The sequence below is a fragment of the Anoplopoma fimbria genome, chromosome 6 (assembly GCF_027596085.1).
Source record: "Anoplopoma fimbria isolate UVic2021 breed Golden Eagle Sablefish chromosome 6, Afim_UVic_2022, whole genome shotgun sequence".
Taxonomy (NCBI): Eukaryota; Metazoa; Chordata; class Actinopteri; order Perciformes; family Anoplopomatidae; genus Anoplopoma; species Anoplopoma fimbria.
In genome coordinates, this window is record NC_072454.1 from 17,377,354 (window position 1) to 17,385,314 (window position 7,961).

Genomic DNA, 7,961 nt, shown 5'->3' on the forward strand with positions numbered 1-7,961 from the left:
CTCTGAAGGCTGCAAAAATCATTAATTTAAAGTTTTCCTGTCACTTTACTTTAAGCTGTTCTTTTTAGTCAACATCCCAGGGGCCTCTTTCAAATATCTGTGTTAAAGGGTGCATATGAAAGGATGTAGGACTTCTCATAAAATCTGTGTGTGTGGGTGTGCATGTACGATGTGATGAGTAGGAGGATGGGAGAAAAGCTCAACCAGCAGGAGGTGGAATGGCAGCAAGTTCAAGAATGCATGAACAAACGCAACCGGGACATCAAAAGAACTTCAAAGGAGAAGAGTGGAGCTCCCCATCAACAGAGAGCAAGAGAGAAGACAACGGGGGTAAAGATGGAAGAGACTGGCGATGGGTAAGTTAGGGGGAGGCAAACTGTGCTCTCTGTGGCGACGTTAATGAATCCATTGTTTGTGTACCAGTTTTGTTCCCAGTCATTCCACAGCAAGAACACTGTAAACCTCGGCATGTGAGCAAAGTGTGTGACAGAAAAAAAATGTGGTCAGCCTCTGAGACCGGGAGTCCCAGATCAGTGTTCCTCCATTTGTTCATGTGAGTAGACAAACATTGCTGAGTGCAGGACATCCTCCGTACTGATCCTCAGGATCTGCAAAAATCCTTTAATCGTCACGAGGACCTGCACTGTGATCCCTCTTGTTGATGTTGTCAATGCTTTAGCGCTCCTGCTTTTCCCCCTCACCAACCTGCTGCAACACTCAAAGCTCAGCCAAAGCCTCTGTTTACTGTCAGAAATCATTCTGAGCTGTATATTTGGTTTCGGCTCCCCCCTCCAGAGTACTGAGTATTGTATGTAAATCCTCAAATCAACATGCACAGATTCTATTTAATTTCACAGCTAGTAGAGTGGCTCTAATCTCATCCAGCCATTTGGGCTGTTTGCTTTTCAAATCTAGTGGATGTTTTTTTGTGAAGTGGGGGTTTGGGGGTTATTGCAGTCTTGTCTTTTGCTTTCAAACTGTTTTGAAGTCTCCAGTGTCACACCACAGCAAATAATTAAGTTTGCTTTTGCGAACAAAGAGCCTGGCAGCATGTATAAGCAAATAAACACAGCTGTATTGTGCACACGCCTCCTCGTATCAAGACGTAATTAAGCTTTTCTGATAAAATATGAAATGTATTATTTCAATCAATGTGTCCTTTTCAGATGAATATGCTGCTGCAGAGGCAGCTGAAGTGCAAAGCAGCTGTCTTACCTCTGCCACAATAGAGAAGCACATGACTACAGTATGTATTCATACTTTATTTGTTCTACTGTTAGAAAGAACTCCCACTCTTGATTAAATATTATAGAAATAAGGATGTAATCAATAAGCCATGGGAGGTTTCTGCATGGAATTAAATAATTACTTTAATAAAGAAAAAAAAGAAAAAATAAAGCTTAAACACTACCTGCAAAAAGTGAGACTTTGTTCTGCAGTTTTTGTTTATCGAGCCACTATGTTTCCACTGTGCAACTGAAGTATTTGTCCCTCTTGTCTCTGCAAAACAGAGCAAATGTCAATAACTGCCCCCCTCTCCAGCCAAGCCTAATTCAATTGTTTTATTAGGCATGAAATACTTTTTCCCTTGGCTTATTGTGTTTATTTATTATGCACATATTGTCTTTGAAACCCCAACAGGAAAGTGTAATAGAGTTTAAATGACACTCATTTTGTGAAAGCATATTGAAATGAGAGCACTTTTGAAGTATTTCAGTTTGTACACGTACCTTGTTATTCTTCTCTCAATTTTCCTGTGCATGTATTTATGTATTAAAATATAATTGAATACATGAATAAAGATGTGTTTTAAAGGGGGCTGCCTTTGCTTCTCAGCAATGGCAGTACTTATTTAATAGTAAATTGCATAAAACTGGATTTTTGGAATAACTCACATATTTCAAAGTTTGATGTCCTCACATATATTCTCCTTTTCTCATGTATAAAATAGGACATGCCTGGAAACTATCCTGTCTCTCACACTAGATTTGAGCTGGATGGAGACACACTACGGGGTGGTATAAGCACCAGGGATGGCCAGCAGCAGAAGAGGGACTCGTGTCATAAATCAAGGCCAGGGCTCATGTCTGAGTGGCTGTGGAGGAAAGCTCCGAGTGGGGCTGGAGTTGCAAGTTATAACTGAGTGGAGGTTCGGTCAGGGGATGCCAGCCTCCAGCAGACAAGTGTCCTGGGCCCGGGTGATGGATGTGCCACGAAGCCAGAGGGGAATGCTAACAAGATCAAAGGCGTCGTGGCTGACTGTTACAAGGAGAGACCTGGCTCTGGTGGGAGCTCATTAGGCATCATGTCCCACCTGCAGAGCAGCGGAGGAACTGGCTCCACGTTTGTCCTCCCACAGACCAGCGCTCATTCTCAGCTCGACAAAAAGCCTCTCAGCACTCAGGCAGCATGCTGTCCCCCTGAGAAAACTACCTTCAATGGCCAGTATGGTCGTGGAGAGATGGATGAATCTGGAGGTATGGAGGAGATCCCGGGAGTGTGCATGTGACGGAGTCTGCAGCAGCCACAGTTCAACACTCAGGGCTGGGTTCTTTGCTCAGCAGAGTTTTTTTGATCTTTCCAAGATGCAGGTCGTCTCTTTTGGAGCTCTCCCACAGTATAGTTTCAAGTCAAGGAAGAGGGACTACAAGCTGTTTGGGCCCGCTGGTCCAGCCATTTTGTCTAGGTGTTCAGAGAGAGTATTTTTCTGACTGTTGTGAAGGACAGTCAGGTCTTCTCCATGGTTAAAGGGAGCTTTGTCTTCTCTCTTTTCAAAGATGGTCACATTTTTTTCCATGGTAAAAGATCTACCTCTCATACAGCACATCCAGATGGAGATAACTCAAAACATTCAGCCTAAAGAGGCAGCTCAGATGATTCAGGGCTGCATTAATCCTGACAAAACACAAGTCCTGGTCCCGACACCTACACAAATCTTTAGCAAGGTAGAATAATTGCCAGATGATGTGCCAGTAATGCCAGACAATATCTCAACAAGGAATAAGAGGATCTGGGATCTGCAGCTACCACAAGAGCAAGACACGACTGATATCCTTGTGAATCAACGAGACAAACTAATTACAGAGCTGTCGCCAGTGAAACAAAGTGAGCCAGAGGTTACCTATGCACCTGAGGACGAAGATCAGGCATTGGTCAATTTGAGGAATGTGCAAAACAAAAACAATGTCCAAATTTTTTGTCAATCGTTGGTAGAATTTCCCATTTGAACCTGCAAACTTTACAGCGTTTGATGGCCGCTACAGAGGAGAGCATCCTAGGTGTCTACACCGACAGCCAGCAGCTTACCAAAGAGCTGTGCTGGGCCATAGTTGGTGTCATCTGCCAGGGGACAACAGGGTGTCTCAGCATCCGCTGATCCATGGAGACTTGATGAATTTGTTTTTCCACTGGAAGGCCTGTGTACGTGATCTGATGCTCGATTCTGGTTTAAGGGTTTGCTGACAATTTCAGAAAAGTCTTACTGATCTGGTTTATCTACTTAATTGTAAAATGGATCAAGAGACCGTAACTCTGGGAGAGGTGCAGATACCACTGTGCACAGGTGTAGGGGTATGCATCATCCCCACTACCCACACTGAGCCTCTGGCCCAGCTTCTTCTCACTGATACCAACCTTAGCCTGGTGCAGGATGATGCTGTCCTTTATCCAACTCCACGCTTTGTTGCCATCACATCCTGCCGTACCCGATTTCATGACTTAACTTTCCGTCAAGAGCTCGGATGTGCGCTGCGTGCTGGTGCATGATGAAGACAAGCGTGGGGCTGTCAATCTGGATGTAATCCTAGCAAATGTGAGGGGCAGGGGTCACCCTGAATGCGTGACTAAGGCAGCTACCCCGTCTGCACAAGCTTCAAATTCATCTCAGCATGCAGAAGTGTGGAAATTAACTTTCAGTTGCTCCTCTGAGGCCGCCTCCCTGATTAATCACTTGTCAAATGTCTGATCAAGGACTGAACATCCAGTAATGAACAGCCCAGCTTGAAAACTCTCACTCACAGGGAGCAAAGTGCATCCCAACCAGACAATGCAAAGGACAGCTTCACTGGTAAATGACAGTGAAAACCATGACCTATTTTGAAGTTTCTGTATTGATTCATTTTTCTAGAAGTTTCTTTTTGTCATATTAATAATGCATGGCTTTAGCACTTTTATCTTTGAAACCATTTACTTTCTTTGTTCTTGCATTGTTTTGTTCTTTAACTGCAAGCCCTGCACTATTGTCAAAGAGGTTTGTCAGTTTAATGTGTGATGTTTTAAATAATTAGAGGTTGAAGGTCTGACATTGAAGATTAAAAACATGTTTGTAGCAGTTTAATTTGTTTCTTTGCATTTTAGATTAACCAATCCGACCAAATTATCTCACTGTCATAGTTACCTTGTGTGTTTGTGTGGGTGTGTGTGTGTGTACATGTACGTAAACACACACCATTTAGGTTACTATGACAGTATATATATCCAATATTCTATATAAAAATAGACATGTTTGTTGAAATAAAAGGATGGTATATCCACTGTTGCTCTGGAGTTGTGTTAACCACTTAGAATGCAGATATGCTCTGATAGTGGAGCTTTTAACTTGGGCAAACAAAGAATTCAGAGTCTGACGTACTTCACTGCTTTTTGTTATTTCTAATTATTTGTCTTCCTGTAATCTCTGTCAGGCTTTCTTTCTCTTCCCACCCTCCTCTCTGTTGTTCTTTTTACTTTCAGCCTCTTCCTCAGTGTCTAGGACTCTGTATTCCACTCTTATCACAGAACTTGCCACTGCACAGATACACTTCTGAGGTCAAGGTGAACCTCCTCTACACAACTACTACCAGAACAATTTCTCATTGGAATTATCACCACCAGTCAACATTGTCTCACTCCAGGACAAGACATGTTCATTGTATGAAAACTGCTTTAAATTTCAAGCAGGTTGATCGTGCATCTCTGAGAAAGACCTTGTGTCTGACTCTGATCTTGAGAGTTGGAGCCAAAGACTGTTTGCTCCCTGTCTTGACTGAGTGACCCCATCCAGCACGGAAAATTACAGGGGCAATATAGTGCAATCAGTCCTCTTGTCTGCTCCAGTATGAGGGATGGAGATTGGGTCGGGAATGAAGAAACACATCACACTTCGTAGCAGTGAGACTTGAGCCAGGATGAAAGCTGAGGGATGTGAAAGAGTTGTTTTTCTCTCTTTTACTCAAGACAGTTAATTAGCATTCAAACCATCCCCTGTGTATCATTCCTTCCTGCAAATAAAACACAAAAGGCAGACAAATCATAATCTGATAAATCGAAATGAGGCTAGTTTAATATATATTGCAAAATGAGTCTGTCTGTCCTTCTGCAGATAACGGTAAATATTCTTTCTCTTTTTGCTCATAAGGGGAAACTACTGCAGATCAGCTATCCCATTAGTTCACTGACTGGTTTAGTATGTTAAATGTACAAGAGCTCTTACTGGGCACAGCCTGGTTAAAGGGAAGCGCTCACTCTCAAGACAGCAGATACACAAACCAACTGGCAGGCTCGAATCATTACTCTGTGTGATTTCCCACTGGGTTCTCCGGCCCTAATACGCACCGTCATTGACAGCACATAACAGGATAATTTGTTTACCTCCTCCTTTGGAAGCATGAGAACATGACCCAGTCAGTTCTCTCAGTGCTAAGCTGTTGATGGGCTGAATATTTCTTTTTCACATCAATCCCGATCATTCAGCCATAGCATCCACAAAAAAACAACACTCAGTTACGTATTCTTTAGAGGTTTTGAAGGCTAATACATAAGCTACTGCTTTTGTGTAAATTTGTCCTGATGATGTTTATATAGTTCTAATAAAATCAGTTTTTGACTGTTAGACTTAAAACCACCTGTCTTCTTTAGTTTCCTCTGCTTGGATTGTCTTTCCTGGTTACAAATTAGGCGTCAATCGAAAACTAAACATAATCTTTCAGAGAAGCTGGCTTTCCTATTTAAGGTGGTGATGGCCTTTGTTAGAGAGGCCAGCAGATTAGCCAATAGCTTTTATAATGCTGGTGGTGAATTTGCCCTACAAAGACAAACCCCTGTGTGCCTTGAGCCTTGGACAAAATACTGAAGTGCAAATGCTGTAATTTTAACATTCACTTTTCAGTTGAAAAAGCAACCATTTTTAACTTAATAAAATTTAACAAACCACCTAGATTTTAAATGGCCCACCTAGATTTTAAATGTGCTGCAAACTGTACATTTTGGAGTTTTGTAATAATTTTGAAGCAACAGTGCTACACCCCTACCTGTATTTATTATTTGTGCTACTCTGTCATTAATGGAGTGCAGCCTGTTAGGTCGTTCAGAGTCAGACAACTCTAAGTGCATTGCAACACTCACACATTGACATGATATATTCTACAAGCTCAAATGTAACGATATATCCAATACACTCTTCATAATCTTTTGGTTTTGCTACTAGCCCAGCCGCAGCTAATGGTGTCAAATCACCTTTAGGCCACAAACGCACTTTGGAAGCAGATATTATGGGATGTGTGACAGCAGCTGTATTTGTTTTCTCTCCGTTAGGATGCCGCCAGGGGACCACTGCCTCACTTCAACAAGCTAAGTACTTGCCGCTTTTGCTAACATGTTTATTCTTGGCTCTGGGGTGCAAGTGTGCTTAAGCAATGACTGTTGTCAGATGGCTTGAGGTGCTTGTAGCCATTTATCACAATGTTCCCCGCTGTGTTTAACTGTGTTATCAAGCTTTTCTTGTATTTTAGCGCCTTCTGGTATGAATGAGGAAAGGCGCTAGGTGAGGTTACTATCTATCTGGTGATTTAAGACCATAGACTGAGAAATGTGAAATGCATTAACTCATCCCACCAACTAGGGTCCCCGGATGTGTACTCATTGTCATATCTCACAGGTGTCTTACTCTATGTTTCCAGTTGTTCACGACTTTTGTCAATCAATTTGTTCCTTCTGGCTCCATCTAATTGTTTTCCGTGTCTGTATTAATTTATGTTATTATAATTTAAAAGACCAATGTTTTGGGGTCCTAGGGGACCCCAGTCAAAAAGCACCCATTTGTAGCATATGCAGTTTTAATAGATATATATAATAAATATAATTAATAGATAAAATGTTTGCCCTGGGTTCTAATTTGAAGAATCACACATTTATATGGGCCTAGCGGCACTCGGATGCAGCAAAAACACATTTCCTCATGAGCTCTGTCTGTTTTCGTGTTAAAAAAATATGCAAATGAACTAACCTTATTTAAATCACATTCATCTTTTTTCAGATGAGTTATTTCATAACTAGAGATGTTTTTCTAAGATAATTGTTTCTTACAGTAGTTTATTTTTGAGCTACCCAGGGACCTCAGTAGTCCTTGTACGTTAAATATGTTAGTAGGATGAGGGTTAATGATGGTGCAGTTCAATTAGATGAGCCAGTTAACAAGGTAGCATGTCTGATTTGTAACACCCTTAATTGAAGAAAGTCGTTAGTAATGCTATTAATTAGACCTGTGTTTTCTGTGCTCTGACTGGTCAAATTGTTTGCGATGAAATTGTTCTGTTTTCTGAAATATAGTAAGACCTATCCTCTGTTGTTTTTAAACACAACTGTTCTTCTGGTTGCCACTATTTCCATTTAGGAAGGTCTTCTGCCATAAACTTCTGTGCAGTCAGTCATTGATTTTGCCAGTGTTGCTATCTGTTTTATTGCTGCCCTGCTTATTTATTTATTAAATTATATTTAAATCATGATGTTGGGCTCAGTGGTCGATGACTGTCAGCCATCATCGATGGATGATGGCATCGTACATCAGCCCAACCCTAATACATACATATTCACATAATTCACAGATATTAACCAACTTTTCTGCATAGATAGGAAACTTTTGAAGTAGTGACACATGGGTGCTTCATTATTAAAGATAGCAATGTGTGTATGTGTGATGTAAAGCA

General features: G+C 41.4%; 1 long non-coding RNA gene across 1 annotated transcript; it reads left to right on the top strand.

The window, feature by feature from the left end:
* Positions 1-360: 360 nt before the first annotated feature.
* On the top strand, positions 361-2,048 carry LOC129092827 (uncharacterized). Its single transcript, XR_008531270.1, has 3 exons — positions 361-553; positions 1,167-1,246; positions 1,952-2,048. It is a non-coding gene; the product is annotated as an uncharacterized LOC129092827 (long non-coding RNA).
* The last annotated feature ends 5,913 nt before the right edge of the window (positions 2,049-7,961 follow it).